Source organism: Macaca mulatta, chromosome 5 (assembly GCF_049350105.2).
Source record: "Macaca mulatta isolate MMU2019108-1 chromosome 5, T2T-MMU8v2.0, whole genome shotgun sequence".
Taxonomy (NCBI): domain Eukaryota; kingdom Metazoa; phylum Chordata; class Mammalia; order Primates; family Cercopithecidae; genus Macaca; species Macaca mulatta.
In genome coordinates this window covers 94583490-94600980 of record NC_133410.1, presented here as the reverse complement: position 1 = coordinate 94600980, position 17491 = coordinate 94583490, and positions in this window count along the sequence as shown.

The window sequence follows — 17491 nt, the reverse complement described above, 5'->3', positions numbered from 1 at the left end:
TTTGGTTTTCTATTTCTGTGTTAGTTTGCTGAGAATGATGGTTTCCAGCTTAACCCATGTCCCTGCAAAGGACATGAGCTCATCCTTTTCATGGCTGCATACTATTCCATGGTGTATATGTACCACATTTTCTTTATCCAGTCTATTAGTGATGGGCATTCGGGCTGGTTCCAAGTCTTTGCTATTGTAAACAGTGTTGCAATAAGCATACATGTGCATGTGTCTTTATATTTTTAATTAGGTTATTTGTTTTGTGTTATTGAGCTATGAGTTCCTTATATATTTGAATATTTATAATGTAGACATATGGTTGGCAAATATTTTCTGTTAATCTATAGGTTGTCTTTTCATTTTGTTCATTGTTTCCTTTGCTGTGCTAAAGCTTTTTACTTTGGTGTAGTCTCGCTTGTTTGTTTTTACTTTTGTTGCCTGGCCTTTAGGTGCAACATTCAAAAAATTATTGCCAAGGCCAATATCAGGGAGATGTTCTCTATTTTTTCTTCTAGAAGTTTTACAGTTTCATGTCTTATATTCAAGTCTTTAATCCATTTAAGTTTGTTTTTGTGTATAAGGTTCCAATTTTAAGTTTTTGCAGGCAAATACCCAGTTTTCCCAACACTATTAGAAAGATTAATAGTCCCTTATGATCCTTTTTTATTTCTGAGGCATCTGTTGTAAGGTCTCCTCTTTTATTTCTGATTTTATTTACTTGAGAATTTTCTCTTTTTTTACTTAGTGTAGTTACGGGTTTGTTTATTTTATCTTTTCAAGTACTGACTCATAATTTTGTTGATTTTTTCTATTGCTTTGTGTCTTTTTCATTTATTCCTGCTCTGACATTTATTATGTCCTTCCTTCTGCTAGCTTTGGGCTTTTGTACTTTTTCTAGTTCCTTGAGGTATAACATTAAGTTGTTTGAGATCTTCTTTTGTAATGTAGGGATTTATCACTATAAATGTCCTGCTTTGTGCTGCTTTTGCTGCATCTCCTAACTTTTGGTATGTTGTCTTTTCATTTTCATTTGTCTCTAGATACTTTTCAAATTCCATTTTGATCTCCTTTGTAACTCAATGCTTTTTCAGATTGTGGTGCTTATTTTCAGTGTGTCTGTGGGGTGTTTTGGGTTACTGTTTGTTTTTCAGTTTGGTTGTGGTTGCTTGCTGTTACTGATTTTTAGTTTCACCCGATTGTGGCTGAAACAGATACTTTATATGATTTTGATCTTCTTTAAAGTATTAAGACTTGTTTTGTGATGTTACATGTGATTGATCCTGAAGAATGTTCCATGTTGCTTGAGAAGAATGTGTATTCTGCTGTTGGATGGAATGTTCTGTGTATGTCTTTTAGATCCATCTGGTTTACAGTGTTTTTCAACTTTGTTGTTACCTATAGCTTAAATCCATGGGAGTCAGCCTGGCACTAAGGCAAGTCTAGCCTGGGTCTGAGGCAAGGTCAGAACCTGAGTACACAGGTGATAATGTGGAGCTTGGGGCCATGGAGGCTGATCTGGTGTGAGGGATCACTAAGACTGACCTGGTGCTTGGGTCAATGGCAAAGCTGGGTACTCGTTTCACTCTCCTTATCCCATACAAAGGGGTTTTCTCTCCCTGCTGTGCTGCACAGGTGTGGGGAAAGGGTAATGTGGCTAAGGTGAAATCGTTCCTTCCATGCTCTGTAAAGTGTCTTTTCTTATTTCTGTGCTCCACTCAGGTACTTTAATCTCTCACTTAAATTTCTTAGCTTTTGTGAAGGTATTTTCAGGCATAGATAGTTATTCAAGCTGATGTTTCCAAAGCGGGATGAATGCTGGAAGTGCCTATTCTGCCATCTTGCTGATGTCCCAACCCTTCTCATTCTAACTGATTATAAGTAGAAGACAGAATATAACCTAATAATGGGTAGCAAGCTAGTAATTATTACTGGTATTATAATAACTTTATAAGTTAGAGTAGGCTAACTCCTATTCAGAAAAGACCACGCATTTATACTGACTCGAATACAATAGAAGTGTATTTCTTGATCATGAACAATATTAGATAAGTGAACAAGAAAATAGGACATTCTTATTCTTCATCGTTTTAAGAACGTATTGTGACACAGCTCCACCATCTTGGCAGCTTCCAAGGTCACATAGGATGTCATCTTTATTTTTGACAACAGAATGGAAAAGAGATGGAGGGTATTGGTGGAATGATTTTAAAAGCCAGGTGAATACATATTACTTTTCACAATCCAGTAGCCAGAACTCAGTTACATGACAACTCATAATCACAAAGAGGCTGGAAAGTATCCTCTAGCTGTGAACTCAGGAAGAAGAGAACATGTATTTGGGTGAATATCTAAGATCTTCTGCCAGAGTAAAAAGGAGATTAATTCCCTAAAAATCAAATAGTGAATTAGAGTTGTCTTCACTAAAGTCAATTTTTAAAATAATTTTTCTTACTTTTGAAAACAAACTAGAATATTTCATAATAATTATTCCATATAAAAACACAGAATTTCTAATGACAGGATGTTACTTTGTTTCTATACATATTCCAATAAATATTAACTTCATATTTTATTATAACTTTCCTGAATACTCCCTTTAATTTCTTTCTCTTTTCTATGAAATTAGAGGAAATGAGTTTTTACTCAGACCAATGAAAATTTAAATTCTATCTTTTTCACTGCCTTGTATTCTTTTTTAGGCAAAATATTTTACTTTCTGAGCGTTGATTTGCTTATCTGTTTACTTTGATGAAGTTACCGAATTGAGTAAATGAGTCATATATATGCAAAATATTCAACTCAGTGGCATTTATGATATATGTCCTAGAAATAATGGCTCTTAATTTATATTCTTCATAATTACATGTCTTTTGCCTGTTTTTGTTATTTAAGTTGTGGTAAAATTTAAATAACATAAAATTTACTATCTTAACCATTTTGAGTGCACAATTCAGTGGCGCTAAAGTACATTCACATTGCTGTGCTACATTCACCACGATCCATCTCCAGAACTTTGTCATCCCAAATTGAAACTCTGAACCTATTAAACAATAATATTCTGTTGCCTTTTCCTCCCAGGCTCTGATCACCACTGTTCTACCTTCTGTCTTGATAAATTTGACTATTCTAGATTTCTCATATACATGGAATCATGACAAGTTTTTATTCTTCACTCATTGCCTTTTATGTATATATTATATATATTTTCTTTGTGATTACCAAGCACACTACCTACAACACCCTAAAGTTAAAACAATATGATTTGAATTGATACTAATTTAACTTCAATGGCATACAAAAACTCTACCCCTATACAGCTCTGTTGCCATCACTCCAGATTACTGATATCATAAATTACCTCTTTACGTATTGGATGCACAGTAACAGATTTAAAATTATTTTTATGCATTTGTCTTTTGAATTCTGTAGAAAATGAAAAGTAGAATTATAAATCAAAATTACAATAAAACTGTTTTTTATATGGTCTGTGTATTCATCCTAACTAGAGATCTTTATATCTTTGTATGGTTTCAAGTTAATAACATCCTTTAATTTCAACCTGAAAGACTCTCTCAGTGAGACTAAGTTGGTTTTTTAAAAAGATAAACAAAATAGATAAACCTTTAGCTAAATTAACTGGAAAAAAGAGAATAGACTCAAATAAATAAAATTGGAAATGAAATAGGAGACATTGTAATTGATATCACAAAAATACAAAGGATCACAAGAGGTTATTATGGAAAATTACATGCCAAGCAATTGGTTAACCTAGCAGAAATTGGTGAATTCCTAGATACATACAACCTATCAAGACTGAATCATGAAGAAGTAGAAAATCTGAACAGACCAATAATAAGAAAGAGTATTGAATCAGTTAAATAAATAAATCAGTTAAATATGTGTAATAGTTAATTTTATATACATACAAAATAAAATAAAATAAATTCCACCAATCTGAAGGACTCTTTAGTGTTTCTTGTATCTCTAGTGGCAATGATTTCCCTCAGCTTTGATCTTGGGATGTCTTAATTTCTTCTTCATTTCTGAAGGTCATTTTTGCCAGATACAGAATTCTCAGTTGATAGGTAGTTATTCTTTTAGCATTTTAAATATACAATGCACCCTACTGGTTTGCGACGTTTCTGCTGAGAAATTCATGGATGCAAGTTGAATATCCCTTATCCAAAATGTTTAAAACGAGAAGTGTTTCAGATTTTTGATGTTTTATTTTGGAATATTTGCATTACACTTCCTGGTTAAGTATCCAAAATTTTAAAATCCCAAATCCAAATTGCTCCAATTAGCATTTCCTTTGAGCAAAATGGCAATAAAAAAGTTTCTGATTTGGGAGCATTTCAGACTTTGAACTAAGAATTTTGGAGGCTCAAACTGTAATTTATGGAGCATTCCTTAAAATTGATGACACTTCTCTCTTGCTACTTTCAAAATTTTCTCTTAATCTTTGACTTTTTAAAAATTGCCACTATTATTTTAAATTCAAGGCATAGATGCACATATTTCTTACATATGAATATTATGTGATATGGAGCTTTGGGATATGACTAATCCCATCATCCAGGTAGTACCCAATATGTAGTTTATCAGCTCTTTTCGCCTTCCCTTCCTGCTTTCCTAGTGGTCCCCAGTATCTATTTTCCCCTCTTTATGTCCATGTGTAACCATTGCTTAGCTCCCCATTATAAGTAGGTATATAGAGTATTTAGTTTTCTATTTCTGCATTAATTCACTTAGGATAGTGGTCTCTGGCTGAACCCATTTTGCTGCAAAGGACATTATTTTATTCTTTTTTATGGCTCATAGTATTACATGGTGTGTATGTACTACATTTTCTTTATCTAATTCACCATTGATAGGCACCTAGGTTGATTCTGTGTCTTTGCTGTTATGAATAGTGCTGCACTGAACATATGAGTGTATGTTTCTCTTTGGTAGAATGATTTATTTTCCTTTGGGTATATACCCAGTAATGGGATTGCTGGGTGAAATGGTAGTTCTATTTTTAGTTATTTGAGAAATCTCCAAACTACATTCCACAGTGGCTGAACTAATTTACATTCCCACCAGCAGTGTATAAATATTCCTTTTTCTCTGCAGCCTCACCAATATCTTTTTCTTAACATTTTAATAATAGCCATTCTGACTGGTGTGAGATAATGTCTCATTGTGGTTTTGATTTGCATTTTTTATTAGTGATAATGAACATTTTCTCGTTTTTTTTTTTTTTTTTTTTTTTTTTTTTTTTGGCTACTTGTATTTCTTCCTTTGAGAAGTATGCATGTCATTTGCCCATTTTTAATGGAGTTATTTTTGCTGTTGAATTATGTATGTTCCTTATAGATTCTGGATAGTACACCTGTGTCAAATGCATAGCTTGTGAATATTTTCTCCAATTCTGTAGGCTGCCTGTTTACTCTGTTGACAGTTTCTTTTGCTGTGCAGAAGCTCCTCAGCTTAATTTGGTCTCACTTGTCAATTTTTGTTTTTGTTGCAATTGCTTTGGAAGAATTCATAATAAATTTGTTTCAAGGCTGATGTCCAGAATGGTGTTTCCTAGGTTTTCTTCCAGAATTCTTATATTTTGAAGTCTTACATTTAAACCTTAAATCCATTCTGAGTTAACTTTTGCATATGGCTAAGCTGGTTATCCCAGCACCATTTATTAAATAGAGAGTCTCTCTTCATTGCTTTATTGGTTGAGTTTGTCAAAGATCAGTTGGTTGTAGGTGTGGAATTTAATTTCTGGGTTCTCCTTTCTGTTCCATTTTTCTATGTGTCTGTTTTTGTACCAGTACTATGCTGCTTTGGTTACTGTGGCCTTGTAGTATAGTGCAAAGTTGGGCAATATAATGCTTCCAGCTTTGTTCTTTATGTTTAGGATTGCTTTTGCTATTCAGGCTCTGATTTGGTTCCATATGAATTTTAGAATATAATTTTCTAATTCCGTGAAAAATGATTTTGGTGGTTTAATAGAAATAGCATTGAATCTGTAGATGGTTTTAGGCAGTATGGCCATTTTATCAATACTGATTCCTCTGTTTCATAAGCATGGAATTCCATTTGTTTGTGTCATCTATAATTTCTGATAGCAGTGTTTTGTTTTCTCTTTGTAGAGATCTTGCACTTCCTTGGTTAAACGTATTTCTAGGTATTTTATTTTTGTGGCTATTGTAAATGGGACTGCTCTCTTTATTTGGCTCTCGGATTGAATGCTATTGGTGTATAGAAATGCTACTATTTTTATACATTACTTTTGTGTCCTGAAACTTTCCTTAAGTCATTTATCAATTCTAGGAACCTTTTTAATGGAGGCTTTAAGGTTTTCTAAGTATAGAATCATATCATCGATGAAGACAGTTTTACTTCTTCTTTTCCTATTTGAATGCCTCTTATATCTTTTCCTGTTTGAATGCCCGATTGCTTTGGCTAGGGCTTCCAGTACTGTTTTGAAAAGTAGTGGTGAAAGTGGGCAACTTTGTCTTGTTTTAATTCTCAAAGTGAATGCTTCCAGCTTTTGCCTATTCAGTATAATTCTGGCTATGCGTTTGTTATAGATGACTGTTATTATTTTGAGATATATTTCTTCAGTGCCTAGTTTGTTGAGGATTTTTACCATGAAAGGATACTGGATTTTATGAAAAGATTTTTCTGCATCTATTGAGATGACCAAATGACTTTATAGCTTCCAAGATTGAATCAGAAAGAAACTGAGATCCTGAGCAGACCAATAATGAGTTCTGAAATTGAGTCAATAATAAAAATAACCAGGCAACAAATAAAAGCCCTGGACTAGACGAATTCACAGCCAGATTCTACCTGACGTACAAAGAAGAGCTGGTACCCCTTCTACTGAAACTCTTCCAAAAAATCAAGGAGGAAGGACTCCTCCCTATCTCATTCCATGAAGCCAGCATCACTCGGATACTAAAATCTGGCAAAGACACAATGAAAACAGAAAACTACAGGCCCATCTACCTGATGAACATACATGCAAAAATTCTCAACAAAATACTAGCAAACCAAAACCAGCAGCACATCAAAGAGTGAATTCATCACAACCAAGTAGGCTTTATTCCTGGGATACAAGTATGCAAATCAATAAAAGTGATTCATCATAAAAGAATTGAAATATTTGACTTTTGATAGTTTGATTATAAGGTGTTTCAGTTTGGGTCCTTTGGGATTTATCTTATTTGGAGTGCTTTGAGCTTCTTAAATTTGTACATCCATGTTTTTGTAATATTTGGGAAGTTTTCATCCATTATCTTTTCAAATAATATCTCTTTCCTTTCTCTCTTCTAATTCTGTGACTCCTACAATAGATACATTAGTCAGTTTTGATGGTGTCCAAGCTCCATTCACTGTTTTCCATTTTAAAAAAATTCATTTTCAGACTCGATGATTTCAATTGCTGTTTTCAAGTTCACTGATTCTTTTTCCCCTGCTCAAATCTGCTGTTGAATTCCTCTAGTGAATTTTTTAATAAAGCTCTATTTTTCAGCTTCAGAATTTTCTATTTTTTTTGTCCATGTTTTCCTTTACATCTTTGAGCATATTTAAGATACATGTTTTAAAGTCTTTGTCTAGTAAGTCCAATATCTTCCTTAGGGACAGTTTCTGCCTATTTATTTTGCTCCTTGGAGTGGGCTGTTTTTCTGTTTTTCCTTATGCCTTATGGTTTTTTAAAATAGGGCATTTGAAAAAACAGCCACCTTTCTCTGATTTGGCAGACTGCCTCTATACCAGGGAAGTCCTTCATTTATCAGCTAGTCTTGCTCTGAGCTTAGGTATCAGTCTCAGGTGAAAGACTAAATTTTTCTCAGGTCTTTTCTGACCATGCATTCTTATCTTGGGTCACATATAGTTTTTCAACTTCCCACACTATGGCTGCTTTTGACTGTCTTGATTTCCCAAAGAACTTCACCCTAGATTCTTCTCAGGGTTCTGGATGATCTCCACCTATAATCTCTTATCCCAGGCATTGGTAAGTCTGTAGTATTTCTGCAGTTTAACAAGTATTGCTGCTGCTTTTCTCCATTGAGATCTGAGTTAAGAAGAGAGTCACCAGTCTTTCAGGAAGTCCCCAGGAAGATGAAAAGGTTGCAGATAAGATCTTCTCTGCTCCCTCCAATTCTAGGCAGAAAACTGGGAGCTGGGCTGCTGCCTCCTTCAGACCAAGACCACACTGGACTGAGGAGAAGATGGAGCAAGTGAAAATAAAAACTCCACAAAATCTCATTCTACTTTGAAGGCAGCTTTTTCTTCACTGGACATATATTTGGTTGCTATGAACTTTTGACTATTTTCTCAAGCTCCTCTAAGATTGAATCAACCAATTTCTGGGTATTTCTTGACGCTTCCATGGGGGAAACATAGAGCTTCCTAGTTTATCATTTTTGCTAATGTCCAGCCTGTCTTTTTAAATATAACTTTATTTAAGCATTATTACTTTATGTAAATTGAGACTTATGTAAATTATTACTTTATGTAAACAGAAACATTTATAGTGAGCAAGATACACTCTTTTGTTTCTAAAGCTCATCAGGATGTGAAAACCATTGAATACAATATGCTACTCTTCTGGAAGAGAGCCATTTACTATGCTAGTCCCAGATTAAACTCTTATTGATAAAGTTTATAATTTTATAAGTTCTTAATAAATCCAATTATAAAATCACCTGAGAGTTGCATGCCTAAAATATTTAAACAATCTACAACAAGTAACACTCTCATTTCTATCTTACTGCCCAATTTTGCCATTTTATCTCAAAGGTTTATAGTTAGCCTTTGCTAGCAGGGTCCTTCTGCTTATTTTGTTGTCTTTTCTATCACCTATGGGCATTGCATTTTAAGTTATATGTTATCTAAATAGTATATGTTTTCTAAGTTAAGATGTAATTTAACTTGAAAGATGGAAATCATTACCTAAAATTATTTTAAAACTTAGCACTGACCATGGCTCTAGAGATTATACAATTCAATTCCTTCATGATCCAGATGTGGACATGATGGACAAGATCAATGTCCCTGAGCTAGTGAGTCATAAAGTTATAACACAACAAGCCCTTTTATTCATACTCTCATGCCCTTTTTATTATTTTATACTTTGTTTTATCCATTCTCCCAATTACTTTGATGAAAACTAAATCGAGCTATAAGTCATAGTCATTTCCAGGGGTCAGACTAAAGATGTTTAACAATCAGAATTGCTGAAGCAGAGTCTTAGAGGAGAGACCTGCAATTCCAGATTTTAGCCTTTTGTATGTAGAGGGTATGGGTGAGGCAAGGGGAGAAAATAAGATAGCTGGGGACAGAAAACACCTATCTGGATCAAAGAAGTGACTATTTTCCAATAGCTATGTATGGAAATACATGGAAGTATTCCCATATTTTAATAGCAGAACTATAGCAAAACTGACTTAATGTTACATCAGGTCATTTCCTTATTTTCTTTGTCTTTCTGATGCTTCCAGGATAATTTTTCAGACACTAGAATCTGTTAAGTACAGTCTTTTCTGGGGAAAAAAAAAAAAAGTAAAATGATTTACCTAGCAACTTCTCCTGCTTTAGGAAGCTGATGGGCAACTGGTTGCCAGGCAACCACTAATTTTTTTCTAGCAACAACAACAAAAAAATGAACAGATCACATTTTTCTCAACAAAAAACAAAACCTTAGGTCTGTAGAGAACTGACCAAAACCAAGTCCAGAGGCTCTCACTTGGGTCTCTTATGAATACTGCTTATAATCAGATAACTATGACTTTTATTCTTCTTCAAGGATACAGAGGAGAAACTGCAGAAGAGCTCATGACAAATGATGAAAGAAACAGCATTCAGGCAAAACTACAAGGGATGGACAATTAAAACTGCCTTATTTTTCAACACTTTACATTTCAATAACTATGTGTTAGAAAAACTACTATTCAAGTTGGGGTACAGAGTGATATGCCAGAGGTTGTGCTTCCACAGGATAAATAAAACACATCTTGCTTGAGCATTTAATGGTAAGAAAATGTATTTCTGATCAAAACAAACATAGAAACAGCATTCAGCAGAATACAAAATAGCAAATATATTTGGATTATAAAAATAAATACCTGATGGAATAACATATGCATATAAAAATTATACAATTTTTTATGGCTGGGAGTGGTGGCTCATGCCTGTAATCCTAGCAGTTTGGGAGGCCAAGGCGGGCAGGTCACGAGATCAGGAGATCAAGACCATCCTGGCTAACATGGTGAAACCCTGTCTCTACTAAAAAATGCAAAAAATTAGCCAAGCATGGTGGCGGGTGCCTCTAGTCCCAGCTACTCCAGAGGCTGAGGCAGAATGATGTGAAGCCAGGAGGCGGAGCTTGCAGTGAGCAGAGATCACGCTACTGCACCCTAGCCTGGGTGACACAGCGAGACTCCATCTCAGAAAAAAAATATGTATATATATATGTGTGTGTGTGTATATGTATGTATATATATGTATACATATATATACACACACAATTTTTTTGTTTTTTAATTTTTTAATTTTTTAATTATACTTTAATTTCTGGGATACATGTGAAGAATGTGCAGGTTTGTTACATACGTGTGCCATGGTGGTTTGCTGTACCCATCAACCCGTCACCTACATTAGGTATTTCTCCTACTGCTATCCCTCCCCGGCCCCCACCCCCTGACAGGCCCTGGTGTGTGATGTTTTACTCCCTGTGTCCATGTGTTCTCATGTTCGGTTTTCTGTTCCTGTGTTAGCTTGCTGAGAATGATGGTTTCCAGGTTCATCCATGTCCCTGCAAAGGACATGAACTCTTCCTTTTTTATGGATGCGTAGTATTCCGTGGTGTATATGTGCTGGATTTTCTTTATCCAGTATCATTGATGGGCATTTGGGTTGGTTCCAAGTCTTTGCTATTGTGAACACTGCTGCAATAAATATACATGTGAATGTGTCTTTAGAGTAGAATGCTTTATAATCCTTTGGGTATATACTCAGTAATGGAGTTGCTGGGTCAAATGGTATTTCTGGTTCTAGATCATTGAGGAATCGCCACACTGTCTTCCATAATGGTTGAACTAATTTATGCTCCCACCAACAGTTTAAAAGCATTCCTATTTCTCCACATCTTCTCCAGCATCTGTTGTTTCCTGACTTTTATATAAATTTTTAAAGAAACATGAGACAAATTTTACAATTATGGAGTAGTAATTTCATTACATCTCAGTCTTGGGCTTTCTGCAGGTGAGGGCCATTCCTCTTGACAGTTCTTTACTTTGGCATTGTTTCGGTTATCTACTGCTATGTAAAAAACACTCCAAAACTTAGTAGTTTAAAATAATGATATATTAATTCTCACAGCCCTATAAGTTGTCAATTTGAGCAATTTTTTCAGTCTTACTTGGGATCACTCATGTACCTACAGTCATCTGACGGCTCAACTTAAACATGTCTGGCAGTTGGTGCGCACTATCAACTAGTTCTCTTCTATTTGGCTTCTCATCCTCCAATAGACTTGGCTGGGTTTCTCACAGAATGGTGGTTTCAAGGCTCCAATAAGTTAAGAATAGGTGCCACAAGACCTCTTAAGTTCTAAGTATTTAAACTATGTCATTTCTACCACATTCTATTAGTAAAAGCAAGTCACAAGGCCTCCCCAGTTACAACAGGTGTAGAAGTAAATCTTACCTCTTGAGTAGAGGGGCAGCAGGGTCACAATGCCAAGGTACGTGGATACAGAGAAGAGCGATTCACCACAGTCATTATACTACCAATTTCCCACAGGAATATTTCAATGAGTTAAGTAGACTCATCACTTCACAAGGCCTCAGAAATGAAAACCATTCACTTAAGTAAAAATAACACCAATTTATTTGGCCCTTAAAGCTTGATTGTATTATCACCTTGTTTGAGGTGTGGCTGACAGAAGAAAGATTTTTTGGTCTAGCAAAGATATTGCCTCCAATTAAGGCAAAATCAGAAAGAATGTGGGCAGTTACTAAGCTATTCCCTGAAAAGAGTGTAAGTAGAAGGCACAAACCCTAACTCTAATGAATACCAAATCAGAAAAAACAATATCATAATCTATAGAAATTTTAAAGTTTATGAAACATGTAAAACTTCCAATCTAAACTATTTTTTATTCTTTGTTTCCCAAAATTTATTAGAAGTAAAAAAAATCATCTTTGGTGTACTTTTGTAGAAAGAGAAAGAAAGGCATGGGTAGCAGACTATTATCATTAAGTAATGATATTATTATATTAAACATTATCACTGTGTAATCAGACTTAAAAGAAGAAAAATGACAAGAGACAGAGTGTACCAGAGCAGCTGTGAAAGTAAGGAGTACGTGGATAGTCAGCCCTTGCCTTAGAAAGCAACCTGGAGAACAGCCTTCAGTAAAGAATATGGTCAGCTAAAATTCACCAACACTAGATTTCATGTCTTTCCTCACAAACCCTTCTATCTTGGCCCCTTGGCTGCAGCTACGTCAATAAATCCCTGACATTACTCATTCTGAAGACTAGGCAGGTAAATTTTATTTTGGGGTGATTTATCCAAATTATATTAGCTTTAAGCACACACACACACAGAGAATAAACCACACAAATTTTTAAATAGGAAATTGTATAATAGGAAAATACATTAATACATTAAGAAGTTAAATTTAGCATTAAGAGTGTCAGTGGGAACATTAATGCAAGAATGACATGTTTTCCAAACCTCAAGGCCTCACAAGGCTTCATCCCATATACAGTTTATGGCTGTTAACATTAAAGCATTGGAATTTGTAAATTACAACCAGTAGAAGCTATTTGCTCTCACTATTACTCTAGATAATTTTGAATATTATTGTGCCAGTTTGACTACTTCATTTTTGAGAAACTGCCTTTTCCTATTATTCTTCCCATGTAATGTGATAAAAAGAGAAAAATCCAGAAAAGCTGACATGCTTTAAAATAAATTAATTGGAAACTTCTCTTTTGATACTGTGGTTTTCTTTATTAATATTTAAATAACTTGCACACATACTTTATTATAATAGCCATCAGAATGATGTGAGAATTAATTGAAGTAACTGTTATACAGTGATTATGAAATATTTGGAATAAGGGTCAGCTGCATAGAATAGAGTACTTTACTCTCACTGTGTATTGAGAAAGCTGAGTCTGCCTTTATAGTAAAAATAAGCCCAGAAAATTCATTTATGAGGGGGATACATGAAAAGAAGTGAGCATATGCAAAAATACCACACAGAATTTGCTGGCACTGAGATGAAAACTGTTCAAAAAGAAACAAGAAAGGAGGCTTTGGTTCTTCTTAAATAACACTGGATGATGAGTTGCGAAATAGAAAAACATTATTTATTCTTTGTATATAATAACATGGAAGCTGTCTATGATATACAAATAACTGAATTGAAGAAATTCTTGATGTTCCTCAATAGCAGCCAAACTCGAAGTGGTTCCTAGCCTTCACACCCATTTTTCTCTTCCCATGTGGATCACGTGATTCCCCCTTACAGAATCAATTATAGAATCAATTGCCCTTACTGGGGCTGGTACATCCAGGTAAAGACATTCCAGAAATAATCATCTACTAAGCTCATCTTCAGTGTAAGCATAGCTCCCTTTCCACAAAATTCTCTGTGATTGAACTGGATCCTGTTGTTACAATACACTACTTCATGTAATTCCCTTGCTGCCAATTGGATTGTAACCAGAAATGCCTGAAAACCTTGGACATTCCCATATCTTGCCAAATTGATCTCCTAGTCAGTGATCTTTGTAGGTTATCAACTACCCCAGTGCTTGTCCAACTTCAGTGAGTAGATTAAGTAGTACTAAATCCTGCTCTATCTACATCTCTCCAAATCTCAGGATATAATAGTGGGTATTAAGTTAAAATTTTTAAATGGATATTCACTGGGTAAATATAAAACCCTGACCTAAAAAATGGATGAAGAATGCATAGAGAAGAGTGAATAACCCTCCTTAATAGTAAACTTGAACAAGGAGAAAATCAAAGTTATTGAACATGTGCACTCAATGAATTGAAAACAAAATGACTTGAAGGCATTGAAATAACTGTATTTGAAGACACGATTTCCTAAGTTTCTTTTTATTAATCTTTTTATGAAAATATAAAGTATATTTACCCATTGTAGGACAATTATTAAGAAAAAATGAAACATGAGTTTACTCATCTTTAGTATATGCAACATCATTACACTCTTGTTTCCTGATTAATGGTAAATTGAATTGAATCTTGCTCTGGATTGCATGTGAACAAATTATGACCTATTGACTGACTTTGACCCAGATATTTATTTTACCCAATCCTTGATACCATTAAGGAAATCGATAGTGCCTTTGCCAAGGGAAAATGCCACGTTATCATCAATACAGTGTGTCTTAATCAATGGCTGGTTTTCATGTTTATTATACTGTTGTCCATCTCTCACTGCGTGGGGATGGGGAAGGAAACTAATTGCTCGCTGCTCGATTTCATAAAAAATGTCATACTTTTGGATACTATAATTTATGAAAGAGTGATAGTCTTAAAACCTTAGTTATCCTCAATGTTTTATTAAATACTTCCTCTTGAAAGAAAGAGTCACTGGCTAAAGCTCCGGTCTGGCATGTCATTTGTGGTCCATGATGACTGGCCTATCCTGACAAGCGAAGTTTAGCAATTTCTGGTGAACAAATGACATTTTAACTGAGGAAATAAAAAGAAAAATGTTAAAGTCTGTATTGAAATATAATATGCCAACTATAGGCCATGCACAAAAGAGTTTGTTGAAGCCATTCATAAAAACACACCAGTTCTATGCATGAATATTACCACATGTTCCCTTAATGCTATGCTGTCTGGAGTCACCTAAGGCCTCAGCAGATATCTGAATGATTTCAAACTGATTAGCAACTACCTTTGATTAGTAACAGGAATTTATCTCTTCAATTTCCTTTTGACAGCATTCTACAGTTTTTTTTATTTACTATTTTTGGGGGCTGGAATTTAACAATTGTCAAATCATTTTTATTTGTTTCAGGAGACTGCTTTTTTCCTCTATGAATTACATTTCCTTTGGTTTATAACCTTAAGCATAAGACAGTCTCCCACTCTTCGTACAGTTGTGAAAATAAGCATTCTTAGAATTTAAAAAATGTGCATAGCTGGGAATAAAATAATGGCCACAACTGTTGGTGTTTTTACATCAAAAAAAAAAAAGCCAAACAAACAAAACCCCAAAACAAAACTACATTGATCTTAGTTAGTACAAAGGAACTTATGTCTACAAAAGGAGAAAGAAGTGCTTGAAAATTAAAAACACCAAAAAAGTATTTGTATATCTGATAAATAAAATTCTTGTAGACCAACAAAATATTATACATAAATTTCATTAGAGATTCTTAAAGATCTACGTGCTTCCCCATCACTTCTTATCTCTAAATTAGTTAACTGGTGACAAGTTTTCTTGTAACAAGAGATAAATTTTAGTGTATCTCAAGGAATACTCAAGATTAACTCATTTCTTTTTAGCAATGAAACACAAAACTTCTGACTTGTATCCCAGCATTTCATGGGTCACCTTATACTCACTTTAGATCCTCCACTAAGTTGCTTTTGTTTGGGTGTGAAATCTTTTTGCCTGAATTAATTGACATCTGTAGTTTAGAACATCATCTAGAGAACATTACAGAATCTTAACTATTCAGTTAGATACTGTGCTCTGAGTAAGGGAGGGAAATTTTACCTCTACTCTCACACTATGACGATCAACACAGAAGACCTCTGTGACTAAATGACCCCACACACCAAGCAAGCAATTCTGTGGCTGACACCACCTGGGTGTCCTTTTATTCATCTCGACCTGGATGTAGCATCAAATTCCATAAGTTGAAGGTCCAATCTCTAAGACTGCTCCCATACTTCTGGTGCCAATTGCAACCTCAAGGTTATTTTGCCTGTGCTTCTGACTGACAGGCTGTAAATCAGGATTCCTATGATCTCCTCCTTGGAGAACTCACAGAACTTGCTAGAGCAGCTCACAGCACTCAGAGAAATACATTTACTGGTTTATTATAAAGGATATTACAAAGGATACAAATGAAATCATGCATAGGGTGAGGCATGGGGGAAGGAGCATGGCACTTCCATGCCCTCTCTGGACTCACCACTCTCCAATAACTCCACATGTTCACCTATCCATAAGCTCTCTGAACCCTCTTGGGCCTTTTATGAAGGCTTCATTGGATAGGTATGATTGACAGCAGTGTAGAAATATTATTGGACAAAGGAGTATGATTCAAACCCAGCAAGGTCCATCTGTTCAGATTTTTCTTGGCTTCTCTGTGCAGCATTTCTCTCTTTAGAATATGCGGCAGGACCCTTTCTGAAATGGTGGTCTTATGACCTATATAATGACCAGACAAAAGAGGTCAGAGAATTTCTTTTTGGAAAAATGGGGAAACATTAGAGTCCTTCCTTGGGAAGAAAAAGGAGCCTGTGAGAAGAAGGCAGGAGATGGTCAGAGAAATTCTGTTTTCTAAGGTCTGTTTCTGAGCTCTAAGGACCCCAACATCATAACAAAATGCTGTAAAAAGGGCCAAGGGAGTTATGAGCCAGGAATCATAAATTACAATGAGCTTTGTTTACATAAAACAAAGATAACAAGGGTCACTTGAATATTCTGCAAAACTGTCAATGTCGTGAAAAACAATATTACAAAACTGTCACAGACAAGAGGAGACTAAGGCAACATAGCTACTAACTGCAGTGTAGTATCTTTGGATAGATTCTGGAAAATAAAAAGGACATTAGTGGTAAAATTGTGGTGATCCAAAGAAATACTGCAGTTTAGTTCATAGTAATATTTATATAATGATATTAACCTCTTAATCTTGACAAATGAAGCATAGTTATGTAATATATTAACATTAGAGGCAACTGGGAGAAGGGTATATGGAACTCTCTGAACTGTCTTTGCAACTTCTCTGTAAATATAAAATCAATAAAATAAAAAGTTTACAAACAAAAATGTAAGACTACCAACATTTTTATTTTCACACAGGAAATAAAGAATACTTTTAAATATTGCTAGGTGATATATAGTTAATGATTATGTACTTTGGAATTACAGTTCAGTTATTTTGAGGCTTTTTGTTTTCATTAGTACTTCCTTTTTAAGCAGTATTTCCTATTTTTAAAATAAGCTTAGAGTTAAGTTTAATTAAACAGCCACTGTTTCAAAGAGCCCTGATTAAAGAAAACAGGTATATAAGGAGACTCAGCTGTGACATTGTTTCTCCAGTGTTTATATTATATAAAGAAATGTGATTATTTTTTCAAAATATTTGTTTTACATTAATAGGCCATCTCCCTTAGTTAATGAAAAAGAAGAAAAATAGAAGTATCTTAGCAAGAGCATCAAGACTGTACAAAGATACAAGAAGTTCCTTGAACAGAAGGAATTATTTTACATTTT